We start from the raw sequence: 15,993 nt of genomic DNA, 5'->3' as shown, positions 1-15,993 counted from the left end.
AGATTATCTAGTCCATCTGTTCTACTAATAATTTCACTTGGTAACTGTCCTGTTCTGTTCTTTCCCTCTGAAGCATCTGGTACTGGCCACAGTTCGAAGACAGGATACTGGATTAGATGGATCATTGATCTGACCCAGTATGGCCATGTTTACATTCTTATGCAAGAGTTCTCCTTAAAGGTCTCTTTTCAAAGATTTGGCCAGTCCCAAGCAATAGGGCTTCCACAATTCCTCAAGGAATCATTCCACAGTCCAACACATTTCATTCCCAGGGAACTCTCCATGAGTTTTACCCTAAAGTTCTCATCTCTTCATTCATCCCATTCCTGCTAGCTATTGTCCCCTCAGGCTCCTTCCATCAACACCACTAACCCCAACTGAACACGATGGTTTGTTTGCACATGGAAGACAACCCCTCTCACTCCCAGGCTGTGAGAGAGACCTCAGGAGAACCACCAGCTCCTGTCTCCCCATTCCTGCCTCTTTCATCATCCCCCTCCCATCACTATTCAGCCACCATCCTTCCCTCCCCCAGGCACTCCTCCTCATCCACCCACTCTCCTCCCTGCCTTCTTCCATCATTCCTTAGCCCCAATTCCCTCATCCCCCTCCTCAGCTTCCCCTCACCATCTGTACCCTATTCTCTTCCCTCACTCAGGCCCTTCCCCTCCTGAGCCCCCTCCCCTCAGCCCCTTCCTCGCTCCCCTCCCTGCCCCATCAGCCCCCCTCTTCTACTCCTCATCCCCCTCCCCTCCTGAGACCCCTCCCCTCAGCCCCCCAATCCCCTCAGCCCCTTCCTCACTCCCCTCCCTGCCCCATCAGCCCCCCATTCCCCTCCTGAGCCCCCTCCCCTCAGCCCCCATTCCCCTCCTGAGCCCCCTCCCCTCAGCCCCCCAATCCCCTCAGCCCCTTCCTCGCTCCCCTCCCTGCCTCATCAGCCCCCTGAGCCCCCTCCCCTCAGCCCCTTCCTCGCTCCCCTCCCTGCCCCATCAGCCCCCATTCCCCTCCTGAGCCCCCTCCCCTCAGCCCCCCATTCCCCTCCTGAGCCCCCTCCCCTCAGCCCCCCAATCCCCTCAGCCCCTTCCTCGCTCCCCTGCCTGCCTCATCAGCCCCCCATTCTCCTCCTGAGCCCCCTCCCCTCAGCCCCTTCCTCGCTCCCCTCCCTGCCTCATCAGCCCCCTCCCCTCAGCCCCCCATTCCCCTCCTGAGCCCCCTCTCCTCAGCCCCTTCCTCGCTCCCCTCCCTGCCCCATCAGCCCCCATTCTACTCCTCATCCCCCTCCCCACAGCGCCCATCCCCCTCCTGAGCCCCCTCCCTGCTCCCTAGTCTACTCCCCATCCCCCTCTGAGCCCTCTCCGCATCAGCCCCCCCATTCACCTCCCTGCCCCCCTCAGTCCCCTATTCTCCTTCCCCTCCTGTGCCCCTCCCCCATCAGCCTATTCTCCTCCGTCCCCGCCCCCCTCCTGAGGCCCCCATTCCCCTCAGCCCCACCAACCCCCCCCCTTCGCCGCAGTGGCGCTGGCACTGCGCATGCGTGGCCGCGGCGGCGGCTCCCAACCGGGGGGAGGGGGAGGCCGCTCGCACCGCCAGCGCGTGCCAGCTAGGAGAGCGGGCACAGCTCGCCCCCTTTGCCCCCGCCCACGACCGCGCGAACGCTCTCCTCTCCTACCTCATTGGCTGAGGCTGTCTGGAAGGCGTTAGCGCGAGTCCCTTTCCTTAGCTCCCATTGGCTAAGCGCGCGAATCCTTAGGCTGCGAGGAGTGTGGGGGGGAAACCCTGCGATACCATTGGTTGCCGCGCCGAAAGGAGTGGGCGGGGTTACATCGGGCCCGTCTCAACGCGTTGGCCGAGGCATGCGTCAGGTTTCTTCCCATTGGATGAGGGCGCTTGGGGCTCCACCCTCTCTGGCTGGAGGAGGGGAGGAGCGCGAACCGCCCTCGTTGCTCCGATTGGCTGTGCAACTCAGAAGCGCACGCGAAGGCGCGCCTGCGCCGATGGGGGAGGGGTCGGTCGGTTGAGCGCGAGCCCCGCTAGGTCCCTCCCATTGACCAAGGCTGCCGCGAAGCGCGCGCCGCGGAGTTGGCTCGCGAGCGCGCGAGCTGCTGCCTGTCGCGGGGGCGCGCGCAAGGGGGAGCTCGAGCGTCTCCCTCACACACAGCGGCGGCATCGGCGGTTCCTTTGTCCCCCCAGAAGGAGACCCCGGGCTGCCCGCCCGCTCGCTCCCCGGCGGGGATGGACCCCGCGAGCGGCTCCTCCAGGGACGGGCACGGTAAGTCCGGGAGGCCTGACACGCCGCGTGGGGGGGCCGGCCGGCTCCCCCATTGAATGAAATGGCGGGGAGGAGCGAGGTGCTGAGGGGGCTACGGCGGCCCGGGCGGGTCAAGAGGCCTCCGTGATTCCTTTTGCGAGAGATCGGCCCGCCCATTGTGTGGGGCAGGGGAGCAATTAATAACCTCCCCCCCCCCAGTACTCTCGCCCCCCCCATCAGCATCTCCCGTCCCCGGGGCCCTTCCCCCCCTTAACCCCCGCACCCCCATTGACACCCCCGTCCCCGGGGCCCTGCCCCCCGCTAGCATCTCCCGTCCCCGGGGCCCTGCCCCCACTAACTCCTGCACCCCCATTGACACCCCCATCCCTCGGACCCTGCCCCCTACTAGTATCTTCCCTTCCCTGGGGCCCTGCCCCCCGCTAGCATCCTCCTTGCCACCATCCCTGGGGCCCTGTCCCCCATTAACCCTCGCACCCCCGTTGACACCCCCATCCCTGGGGCCCTGCCCCCTTTAGCCCCCGCATCCCTGGTACTTTCCCCTTTCTCCCCTTACCAATAGCCCTGTCCCCGGGGCCCTGCCCCCTGCTAGCATCCTCCCTTCCCCGGGGCCCTGCCCCCTTTAACCTCCGCACCCACATCCCTGGTACTTTCCCCTTCCCCCCCTTACCAACACCCCCATCCCTGGGGCCCTGCCCCCCACTAGCGTCCTCCCTTACCCCATCACTGGGGCACTGCCCCCATTAACCCCCACAGCCCCATCCCTGGTACACTTTCCCCTTCTCCCCCTTACCAACACCCCCATCCCTGGGGCCCTGCCCCCCACTAGCGTCCTCCCTTCCGCCATCACTGGGGCACTGCCCCCATTCACCCCCCATTCCTTGCTACATTCCCCTCATCAGCATCTCTCATCCATGAGGCACTGCCCTCCATTAGCATCCTCCCTTCCCCCATCCATTGCCCCTCACCCCATTGATACCCCATATCTGGTACACTTCCCTCTTCCCCCCCCTTTACCATCCTTTCTTCCCCCATCAGCATCCCCACTCCGGGGCACTGCTGCCCACTAATATTGTCCCTCCCCCCATGAGCACCACCATCCCTGGGGCACTACTTCCCCTCCCCCCGTTGCATTGGTCTGCCCCCTAAGCATACTGTCCATTAGCATCAACCCCTCCTGCCACCCCCATTCATTAACAACCCTCTCCATCCTCCCCCCAATACTGCCCCACCCAGGGGCTGTGTCCCCTCTTTTCAATCAGCCTCTTTCTTGCATCCTTTCTCCTAGCGATACTGTGTTTCCACCTCATTAGCATCCCCCTCCACCCAGGAATACTGTCCTTTCCATGCTCCTCCGTATTTTTAGGCTGGGGTGCTTGCCCACCATCAGTGTCTGTTACCCCATCCACTCTACCCCAAGGTTACTGCCCCCCATAAGTATCTCCTACCCTGTGTGAACCAATTTCTCCCATCAGCATCTCCCCCTCCCCTGGGGGTACTGCCTCTATTTTAGCATCCTTCCTCCTGCCAGGGGACATGCCTCCATCAACTGTTTCCTCACCTCATTCTAGGGATCCCGTTCTCACTACCATCACCTGCCCAGCCCCGAGGAACTGCTTTTCCCCATCTCTCCCCTCTAGCCCTCCAGCTGGCTGTTCTGCCCTCCAGAGCTATCCCCCCCCACCTTCTCTTTCTTCATGTGATGGGAGGGGCTTGGACTTAGATCCTCCAGGCTGGACCTCCTACACATGTGCATGCTTTCCATTCAAGTATATATTGTGGGGAGGGTTCAGATTTGCCACCTGCCTGGGACAAATCCACAGAATCAAGCCCAGTCACTTGTGCTTGCAAGAAGGGCTAGAAATCCTCTCCCCTAGCTGTATCCCATTCCCCATGCTCCCACTTCCTGGAGAGACACCCTTGTTCTCATGTGTTGGGGTAGGAGGTTGAAAGATGCACTGTTAGCAGCAGCACCAAATAGGCACATAACCACAGGCAACTCCACGGGCAAAGCCCATTGTCAGATGTGTTGGGGGAAGGGGTGAAAAAGAATTGCCCCAGTTCCACTCAGCTCATTTACATGAATTTGAGGGCAGGGGCGATTTAAAGAGGATCTGCTCACAAAGCCAATTCGTAACCACCTCCTCTGCTCACAGCATTCTCTTCCCCGCCCCCATGGTTTTCTGATACACACAAAGCACATTTAAATATGAATGGGTTCAATATGTAGCACAACTTCCCATTGGAAATAAAGGCAATATTTACTGATGCCCCAATATTCTAATGGTGGGTTTTAACTGTTCTCCTTTCTCTCCTATTTTGGGGGCAAATTTGTATCGCCTTTGTTGGTCACACACCAGTTAACAATGTAGTCTGTTGTTTTAAGGCAGAGGCTCTTTTGTTATATTTTGTAACATGTAGCAGGTTTTTAATAACTGTCAGATATATTGGCTGACACACTTACTTATTTTTGTGGTGTGTGTTTCTGGTGATCATTCAAATAAAAAGTGTCTTTTAATTCAACATTCAAAACCTGCAGTATCTTAAAAAATGTAGGGCGTTTTGTGATGTGTATAAACTTGACACATACTAGCCTGCGTTTAAGTCTGAGACATTTAACTGTATATTAAATAATATCTTGTTCTAAATGTTGGATGTTTTTACAAATGTTTTCTCCCTCATTCCCAACTTTGAGAGATAAATTACCCTAAGTATCTGAATTTCTCTTCTGCATAATTGTTTTGATGTCCAGATATTAGGTACAATATCTTTATTTTAAAGTACAACCCAATTTTCTGCATGTCTCCTTCAGAGATGGAGGAGAATGACAGAGATTTGACATTTGCTGGAAGGATGTCTTCAGGTTTTTCACTTCCTTTTTGATTGGTAGACTGGATGTATATCTTCATATGTTTTGCATTCATCTTTGCTTTGGTCCCTCAGTGTAATGACGGATAAATGGTATGTAGCGTGTTCAGATCGCTGTGATTGTGCTTTGCTAATCTTCTTGCCATTAAAATATGAAAGGGGATAGGCAAGTTAACTGAGAGAATCTGTTAATTTTCTGTGTTAAAATAATTTATATTTTCCTTTTTCAAAGATCAGAATCTAAAGAGAAGCAGAAGTGGGGATATAATTAAAGGATTTGTGCAGCTGTTTTTTAAAATTCATGAGTTGCATTAAGATCATATAAAATGAGTGGCTTTTAAGTGTCTTGTAGCATATTGGATTACCTTTCTACACAGGTTGGGTTTTCAGCATAGTGGAACATGCTTATTGCAGCAGACAGTTTAAGGAGGAGGTCATCTTCAAGTGAGACTTGTGTGGCATATTTCCTTATTCTTTGCAGCTGGTGTTTTCAAAGCAGTTGAGGGGATTTGGGTGCCTGACTCCTTTGTATCTCATCCTTTGTGTAATTCAGGGATGAACATCAAGAAGAGAAAATGGGCCTTAATTTTATTTTTAATGCCTGAATGGTTTTCAAAGGTTTTAAACCTTCCCATTACTTTTATTCCTGTGGAATGAGAATTCTGCTATCATTTTCTCTGTCAAAGAACACTCATAATTTGTGATGTATCAGCTTTATTTATAAAAGATACTTTAGCAAATAACTGTTCAAATTGCAAATGCTTAGTTTGTTAACCAACTAAAACAGTAACATTTTTGAAGCAAGCAAGTTTTCTTTCAGACTAGATAATTAAAAACATAAGAATGTCAGTATTGGGTCAGAACAATGGTCCATCTAGCCAGTATCATGCCTCTGCAGTGACCAGTGCCAGATGCTTCAGAGGGAATGAACAGAACAGGGCAATTTTGAATGATCCATCCCATGTCACCCAGTCCCAGCTTCTGGAGTTGGAAATGTAGGGACATGGGGTTGCATCTCTGACCATCTTGACTAATAGCCATTGGTGGACCCCTCCTCCATGAACTTAGCTAATTCTCTTTTGAAGCCAGTTATGCTTTTGGTATGCACAACATCCTATGGCAACAAGTTCCATAGGTAGACTGTGCATTTTGTGAAGAAGTACTTCCTATTGTTTGTTTTTAAACCTGCTGGCTATTAATTTAATTGGTTAACTCCTAGTTCTTGTGTTATATGAAGAGGTAAATAGTCACTTTCTTCATACCAGTCATGATTTTACAGACCTCTATCATATCTCCCCTCTTAGTTGTCTCTTTACTAAGATGAACAGTCTGTTTGTTTTTTTTAATCTTTCCTTGTATGGAAGTTGTTCCATACCTTAATCATTTTGTGTTGCCCTTCTTTCCACCTTTTCCAGTTCTAATGTATCTTTTTTGAGATGGGATGACCAGAACTGCACACAGTATTCAAGGTGGAGACATACCATGGATTTATATAGCAGCATTATGATATTTTCAGTTTTATTATCTATCCCTCGCCCAATGATTCCTAACGTTCTATTAGCCTTTTTTACTGCCCCTGCACATTGAGTGGATGTTTTCAGAGAACTATCCACAATGACTTCAAGATCTTTCTTGAGTGGTAACAGCTCATTTAGACCCCATCATTTTGTATAGTTGGGATTATGTTTTCCAATGTGCATTGCTTTGCATTGATCAGCATTTGAATTTCATCTGCCATTTTGTTGCCCAGTCACCAAGTTTTGAGAGATCCTTTTGTATCTCTCTGCAATCAGCTTTGGATTTAACTATTTTTTTTTTCTAATTTTGTATTGTCTGAAAATTTTGCCATCTCACTGTTTACCCCTTTTCTATATCATTTGTGGACATGTTGAACAGCATATGTCCCAGTACAGATCTTTGGAAGACCCTGCTATTTACTTTTCTCCATTGTGGAAATTGATCATTTATTCCTACCCTTTGTTTCCTATCTTTTAAACAGTTAGTGGTCCATGAGAGGATCAGTGAATTACAATAGTCCCTTCTGGCCTTATAATATGTGAATCTAAAAATGCACCAAAATGCTTTGGAAATAGGAAAAACATTACAAACAAATAAAATGAATTAAGTATAATGTTTTCTCCGATAAAGAGGGAAGTAACAGTTCTCTAGGGTGGTACTATATTAATTTTTATTTCGATTGAAATTATGGCTATGAAGTAAATAAGATGTTTTTGGGTGGAGAGAAGTGTGAGATCCCTGCTGCTTTAACAAACACGTTCACACAAAGATCATTAGTTTTGATTCTTGAGGCAGTGAATATTTTATAATATTACTTTAGCACTCATGGTTTTGGTCTAGATCAGGGCTCAGTTGTGCATGGCTGTGTACAAATACAGAATTGTCCATCAGTCCTGCCCATGTGAAAAGATGACTATTCTGTGAAGGGTTAGGGGAGTTGGAGACAATCACCTATATACATTTTAAACGGAATATATGGATTTTTTTATAATCATTTCAATAAATGTTGAGTTTACTCAGCTGCACTCATTATGTTAGAATAGCACCTGGGACCTCCAATCAGGGTCAGAACAAACCATTGGGTCACACTGAACAAATATTTAACATTGTCCTTACAAAGTATACTTTACAAAGACGCAACAAAAAGACAGTCCCTGCCCTGAAGAGTGTGCAGTGCAAGTATCTGTAGTGGATTGGAGCTGGAGAGCATAGAAACCAGAGTAGTGATGATGATCCATGCATAAAGGGCAGCATAGAAGAAAGCAGAAAGGTATTTGTGGGAGGAGTGAACAAGTGGCAGTTGAGGCTGGCATCAGTGTAAAGTATGGGTTGTGAGGAGATAAGAGTGGATAAGTAGGGGGGGCAGAGTTGTAATGGGCCTTGGAAGTTAGACATCTTCACTAATAATAGCTGGCGCTTTTTATCAGTAGATCTCAAAGTGCTTTACAAAAGAGTTCAGTATAATTGTTCCCATTTCACAGATTGTGAAACTGCTGCATACAGTGGGGAGTAACTTGTTCAAAGTCACTGAGCAGGACATTGGCAAGCCAGGACTAGAACTCAGGTCTCTTGAGTCCAAGTCCAGTGCTCTGGCCACTAGCCACATAGCCTCCTAAGCTCCCCCATTAGGGTTTCTCTCAGCCAGCTAACACAGGTTAAAACTATAACTGCCTTGTCAATGCTAGGATTACAACATGGGTTTAAAAATGCACTTTTTCTCCTCGTCCAGATGCAGCCAAGGAGGGGAATGATGTGGTCATTGTTTTGTATGGAATGACTATTTATTATTTGTATTGTGGAGGTGCTTAGCAGCCCCAGTAACAGATCAAGACCCCCATTGTGCTAGGTGCTGTACAGAAATGTAATCTCGGCCCCAAAAGAGCTCAGAGTCTGAATATAAGATAGATACAGATAGGGGAAGTCAAGGAAACAGTGTTATATTCTCAACCCCAGAATGCAAAAGGGTAAACAAGTGACAAAAATCTCACGTTACCTAGAAATGGTTATTTCCCTTAGAAGAATTTTTTCTGTATTTTAATGGAAAGACAAATAAGTTAAATAAGTTAAAATCCATTAAGTGCAGCAATTGTTAGTTTCCCATAGAGGCACATAGCACAAATTGTATTAACATTCAGTAGCACACTTAAGTGTCTGGCTCTCCACCAGCAAAACTTGTTTGAGTGAAATGCAGCAGTTCTTATAGCATTAGAAAGTCTGAAAGGAGGTGAGCCAGTCATTTTACATCCTGACAAAGCAGTTCTTGGTCCTGCTAGTGAAGGCAGGGGGCTGGACTAAATGACCCTTCAGGGTCCCTTCCAGTTCTAGGAGATAGGTATATCTCCATTATTAAATTAAAAAAAATAAATTATTAAATTAAAATCTATTTATTGGATAAACACGATTTTTAGACAGAATAGTAATGACCAGTTTTCTTCTACAGCACTGGATTAAAAACTGGTAATCCTGAGACCTCAATCCCTCCATCATCACCACATGGACTCTGGGCTGTGAGATATCAGAGACCTCAATGTCCACAGGTAAGTTCTGGGCTGCTGACTTGGTCATCTCTGGTGCAGTATTGATATTTTCCATGCTACAGAGGTGAGTTTTAATTGTGGTTTATTGAAATATCACTTAGCTGACATTAGAAAGTGGAATATCTTTCAGTTTCAGTCATGTTAGAAATATATGTTTTGAGGAGCATATAACGCAGGGGAGAGAGAATCTTAGTGTTGCCGCATTTTCAAATCTGTAGTGAACTGAACTGGGTGTCCTGTTAGAAAAATGGGGCTGTAGTGTCATTTCAGATCTTTTGAATTCCTGTGTTGGTTCTAAAAGCAGACTTTCTTTCTAGCTAGAGCACTTAAATTACATTCATATTCCTTGAAGTACGGTATCATCATTTCATTTCAGTGCATTTGCTCAAAGCAGTATTTTGTCCTTGAAAGCATTTGAAATCCTAGTATGGTGCAACTGGCAGATCACATTATCTGTTGACAGCAAGAGAATGAAATACATAACTTACAACTGTGCCAATAAAGAATATGTCCCTTCATAAATTTCATTGACCATTTGTAAGCTGCAGGCTTGTAGGTTAGCCATTGCAAGCTCTGAATCTCCTGCAGTGAATTTGGGCTCAGTCTTTTGCAGGTAATTGGGTAGTGTCCTCCTTTTTTGTCAAAATAAATATTTAATTGTTCTTTGTTTTCCATTAGCTGTTGGGTGGGTGTGTGTGGGGGAAGTTGTGTGGGTTTGTTTTGGGGCTTTATTGTGTGTTGTTTTTTTTAAGGAAAGGGAAGAGGAAAATGTGTAATGGCATGTCAGAAATTGGTAAGATTTCTGAGGAATGGAGAGAGACATCAGTGGAAAGACAATACAAATGCCAGAAACCCATCTACAGATGAACAAAAACTATGCTAAATGATGGACTTTGACTTTCTGGCTTTTGTTTGGAATGTTTATCACTGGACACTAGTCATTTTAAAGATGTAACGTTTAAACAGATAAGTCTCACTGTAGTCAGTTGGCTGCTCCGTGCAGCACGAAAGAGATACAGCTATAAACGTTTAACTTAATTCCACGTGACAGTGAAAATAGGTGCAGCTGACAAATGCAGTTTCTGCTTCCAAGGACTTAGCCACTTAAGTGTGTTTACATGTACACACAAGAAATAAACTAAATCCAGAACTTAAAATATCCAAAGGTTTAACTAACATTTTAAGTAGGCTCTTTAATATTGCTTTGCTTTTGTTCTGAATGGGAATATTCTAAGCCTTAAGAATCCTAAGGTTTAACCACTAATGTTGCATGCCTTTGCATTGCTTGATAACTGTTCTGTGAGCAGGATCCTAATGAAAGGTATCTTTAGAGTGGAAAAGAATCCATAATGTACTAAAATGTGCATTCTTCTAATGGAGCAAGACCATTCGCACTGAAGAAAAATCTTACCTGGAAGAAAATCTAGTTGGTGGCTGGCTAGCCATCAGGAACAAATGTTTTCAGTGTCATCTATAAATTCATGTGCAATAACTTTTCCTATCTAACTGAAACCCAAACTTCTTGAATATGGGACAGGGCTAAACACAGTGGCACTGTGTAGTGAGTTTATCGGTACCATTGGTAAATTTGCTCCCAGTGACAGCTGTGACTAAATATCTATTTCTTTTAAATTCTGACTCATATTTGTGCTCAGGTCTGACTGTCTGAAGAGGAAACCTCCACTATGTTCAGGATTGGCAGGATTAGATTTTTATTGGCAAATGTTGGTAAACGTCAATTTCACTCTATATACATAAACCACCAAAAAAATTTCTATTGAGGGATCATCCAAATGTACAGCTAGAGTAAGAAAAGGCCTGCTTGAGAACTTCTTAGAGTTTGGTTGAAGGATATTTACTTTGTGTATTTTACATGTCATTAAATAATTGTCTGACCCCCTCATAATTTCCCACAACTCTGAAAATCTAAATAGATTAAAAATTGGGGGGGGGGAAGCTTAAAACCTCTAATTTAATGCAACTGTGAAAATTTAAATAATAAAATTTGGAACAAATGCTTAAAATAAACTGATATTATTGATACATTGATATCATTATCAATGTTTAAATGATTTTAAAAAATCAAATTTTGCCAAGCCTCATAATATCAAACTAAAATCTGGACTCTACTTAACTTTCCATTTTCTTTTCTACATTTCCTTAACATATTTGTATCAAAACCATGCATTGCTTCTTTATAGTCTTGTCTGCATTTAATCCCATGGAGTAATCAAAATCAGATTTGTGACCTCATAATCTCTTTTGGTGATGTCAGAGATACAGGCTTATGACTTCACAGCAGGATCAACAGAAGGTGAGGGTGAAAGGATGCAGGCAGACTTCCTTTGTGCCTTTTAATAAGTGCCACGCACATCTTTGATTAAAAATGTTGTGTTATAGCGATTCCCTCTTCTTGTGATCAAGAATTATTAATCCAAGAGATGAGTTACGGTGCAGCTCTTTCTTCCATGTCACCTCCTTGCATTGTCTATTTGTCTCTTGCTCTCTACAGAGTCTTCTACTGAGCTGCATTTAGTTGAGGTCTAAGCTTTCAATTAATTTCATTGCTAATGCAAACCTGCCCTAGATTTCTAACCTCAGAGGTCCCAAAGGAATCCTGGAGGCAAAAACCAGACTTGTCACAATGTAGTGACTAATTGCCAGTACCTCCACAGTTGTGATTCAGGAATTTGAAAGTGGACCTGAGGTTTACTCAAATGCCATAAGGCCTCATGGAACAAAAGAATCTGCTCCAAATTCCTAAACCTTTGGCCTTATGCAGAGAAGCAGTGTCAACTCCCTGAAGAAGAAAAGGTGACACTGGGAATAGTAAGATGAGGGAGGGTGGACAGGGGATACAGGCAAGGAATGTGGCATTCTAAAGATCCAGTTTCTTCAAACCCATGTTGCAGCCAATAAGAAACATTTGCCCCGTGGACACATCACGTCTCAGGGCACAATTTGGTCCAATTTTTATAACATGCAATTACGTCTCTTATCTGAGTGCAAGTAGAAGCTGTAATCTGCAGGAAGTTTTAATTGAGGGGAAACCATATCTCAGTGCAGATAACTAATTTGTCTCATTTATCTCGGGGCTTGTCAGATTACCCTTTGATGGAGTTAGCAGCCTTGCTTGATGTTTGACACCTTCATATCTTTCAGGCTTGATTACTGCAAGTAACATCAGAAGTTTGGTAGTAAAATTTGGTAAGGTAACAGCCCTCATGTTAAAGAACCACCTGTTTAGAACAAACTTCCCCAAACTGATGGGAGACAGTTGGGGACGCTTACGTTTTTACAGGTCTCTGACAAGCAGAATTTTGAATTTTAGAGCTAAATTGATATATAAACATTAGGGCTGTCAATTAATCACAGTTAACTCATGTGATTAACTCAAAGTAATCACGATTTAAAAAAATTAATCACTGTTAATTGCAGTTTTAATCGCAGTTAATAGAATACCAATTGAAATTTATTAAATATTGTGGATGTTTTTCTACATTTTCATATATATTGTAGTCTGTGTTGCAATTGAAATCAGTGTATATTATTTTTATTACAAATATTTGCACTAAAAATGATAAAAGAAATAGTATTTTTCAATTCACCTCATCCAAGTACTGTAGTGTAATCTTTGTCATGAAAGTGCAATTTACAATGTAGATTTTTTTTTTTGTTAGCATAACTGCGCTCAAAAACAAAACAATGTAAAACTTCAGAGCCTACAAGTCCACTCAGTCCTACTTCTTGTTCAGCCAATCACTAAGACAAACAAGTTTGTTTACATTTACAGGAGACAATGCTGTCCTCTTCTTATTTACAATGTCACCAGAAAGTGAGAACAGGCATTTGCATGGCACTTTTGTAGCCAGCATTGCAAGGTATTTACGTGCCAGATACACTAAACATTCGTATGCCCCTTCATGCTTTGGCCACCATTCCAGAAGACCTGCTGATGAGGCTAGTTGAAAAAAATGTGTTAATTAAATTTGTGACTGAACTCCTTGGGGGAGAATTGTATGTCCCCTGCTGTTTTACCTGCAGTCTGCCATATATTTCATGTTATAGCAGTCTGGGATGATCACCCCAGCACATGTTGTTCATTTTAAGAATACTTTCTCTGGAGATTTCACAAAATGCAACAAAGGTACAGTACCAATGTGAGATTTCTAAAGATAGCTACAGCACTCGACCCAAGATTTAAGAATCTGAAGTGCCTTCCAAAATGTGAGAGGGACAAGGTGTGGAGCATACTTTCAGAAGTCTTTTTTATTTAAAAAAAAAAAAAAAGAGCAACAGTCCAATGTGGAAAATACAGAACCCGAACCACCAAAAAAGAAAATCAACCTTCTGCTAGTGCCATCTGAGTCAGATAATTTAAAATGAACATGTGTCGGTCCACACTGCTTTGGATTGTTATCGAGCAGAACCCATCATCAGCATGGATGCATGTCCTCTGGAATGGAGGTTGAAGCATGAAGGGACATACGAATGTTTACGCCAGCTACAACAGTGGCATGCAAATGCCTGTTCTCACTTCCGGGTGACACTGTAAACAAGAAGCGGGCAGCATTGTCTCCTGCAAATGTAAACAAACTTCTTTGAACAAGAAGTAAGACTGAATGGACTTGCAGGCTCTACAATTTTACATTGTTTGATTTTTTGAATGCAGTTTCTTGTACATAATTCTACATTTGTAAGTTCAACTTTCATGATAAAGAGATTGCACTACAGTACTTGTATTAGGTGAATTGAAAATTACTATTGTTTTTTACAGTGCAAATACTTCTAATAAAAAATAAATAGAAAGTGAGCACTGTACACTTTGTATTCTGTGTTGTAATTGAAATCAATATATTTGAAAATGTAGAAAACATCCAAAAATATTTAAATAAATGGTATTCTATTGTTTAACAGTGCGATTAATTGTGATGAATTTTTTTCATTGCTTCACAGCACTAATAAATATATGAAGAACATAGGGCTTGTAAGACTGGATCTGACCCGAGGACCATCTAGCCCAGAATCCGGTCTCTGGTGGCAGTCAGTACCAGATGCTTTGGAGGAAGGTGCAAAGAACTATGCAGTAGCAAATGTGAGATAATCTGCCCCCCATGAGGGTCTCATCCTCGTCTGTAACAGTTAGAGATTGGCTTAAACCCTGAAGCATGAGGTTTCATATCCCTTTCACAATTTTTGTTATGATCACTCTGAATGTTTTTATGTCTATATAAATGTCCTCTTTTTTTTTTTTTTTTAAGCTTGCTAAATTCTTGAGAAATGTCCTTATTTTCTGTCATGCTTACAGGTAAGGAAGGTAGAGGAGGGACAGAAAATAATGAAGGGGTTAACACTGGAACCTTATCGAGCAACATTGATTACCATCTAGTATTGACCAATTGACAGTCTTACAGAGAGAGATCTAGAATAAACATTCTACTTTATCAACACCCTGATCATAAAAGACAAACACGAGTCCTTTGAGTATCAGAGGGGTAGCTGTGTTAGTCTGGATCTGTAAAAAGTGACAGAGTCCTGTGGCACCTTATAGACTAACAGACGTATTAGAATAGTATATTTTTCTCCCACAGAACAAGAAGCTCAAGAATTCTCAAATATTTAAGCAATACCGCTTGCAAAGTAATAGAGACTTTGGATTGTTCTTTTCATGAATGTGTTGGAGACATAAATTTAAAAACCCTCCTTTAACAACCCAAATATAGTAATTTAAACACTGAGATTTGTTATCGTTGAGAATATAGGAGAACGGGTTTGCATTCTGTTCTCTGAGTTCCCACTTATGGTACCTTTTTGTGCTCTCCGCTGCAATATGTGTCAGAGCATGAAATCCAGAAATGGATTTGGTTTCCCATGGGGCAATCGGTTGTAAACATTTATGTGCTCCAGTGTAGCTTGACAGTTCTAAGATAGCTGATTCTGGCAGGGAATTGCATACGTCTTTTCCCCAGACTCATTGCTCTGAAAAGCTCTATAACTTGAGAAATGATAACACTGCATCCTTGTGGTTTTTTTATTTTTAAATCAGAAGTTTAATTTATATTGCCTGCCTCACAGGCAAGTGAAGCTTTTCTTGCATAATCAGTTAGATTTTAATCTGGTCTGGGCAGTGAATATCTAGGCATTTTATATCCTGTGGAAACTTCAGTATGGCTACGTTGATAAGTGAGACTGCAGTGATGCTACAGGTTTTGCCTCCATAACTCATTCTGACATGGCTGGGAGCAAAGAGGCGTCATCAAAACTGAATACAATAAACATTCTCTTCTCCATGGCTTATATTAACTGGGGATTGTGTTCTCTTTAACCACCGGGAATCTTTACAAATATTTATATTCTAACCTTTCACCATACTTGAAATGAAAGTGTTTTTCAGTTGTAGAAATTGTAGGGTTGCTATCTGGACTCTTCTGATGGAAATATGCAGATGTGTAACTTGGAATTTTTATTCCAAACTGTACTTTGGAGCTACTGTTTCCATTGAATTTAACAGATTTTAACATATAAATGCAATAGTGGTTGCAATTGTTGTTAACGCTGTATTTTTGATACCTCAAAAACGCAGGTAGGTGGAAATACTATCTGTTATGTCAATTTTTGTTTAAGAAAGGGAGTTTCTAATTTTAATGGAAAAATAAATGAAACCTGGCCACATTGATTATCAGACAAACCAAATTAAATACACTATGCTGTCACAGTTGTGGACTGTGGTTTGCTACCACAGGGGTTCCATTTTGCTGCTAACGCAGTCTATACTATCCAGGTCCCATCACACAACACAATTTC

At 44.0% G+C, this 15,993-nt stretch overlaps 1 protein-coding gene across 13 annotated transcripts in view; it reads left to right on the top strand.

The window, feature by feature from the left end:
* Nucleotides 1–1,953: 1,953 nt before the first annotated feature.
* Nucleotides 1,954–15,993, top strand: part of SMARCA4 (SWI/SNF related, matrix associated, actin dependent regulator of chromatin, subfamily a, member 4) — a 57,053-nt gene continuing 43,013 nt past the window's right edge. For 11 of the 13 annotated variants that reach the window (XM_044994724.1, XM_044994723.1, XM_044994721.1 and 8 more), the window contains exons 1-2: nt 1,954–2,269; nt 9,093–9,189. The gene's annotated coding sequence lies outside the window, so the exon portion shown is untranslated. Of the gene's footprint in view, nt 2,270–4,533; nt 4,553–9,092; nt 9,190–14,145; nt 14,285–15,993 lie in introns of those variants that run through there. The other 2 variants (XM_044994714.1, XM_044994713.1) reach the window with 2 other exon arrangements.

The sequence above is a fragment of the Mauremys mutica genome, chromosome 20 (assembly GCF_020497125.1).
Source record: "Mauremys mutica isolate MM-2020 ecotype Southern chromosome 20, ASM2049712v1, whole genome shotgun sequence".
NCBI lineage: Eukaryota > Metazoa > Chordata > Testudines > Geoemydidae > Mauremys > Mauremys mutica.
This window is presented reverse-complemented; position numbering and strand designations above follow the sequence as displayed.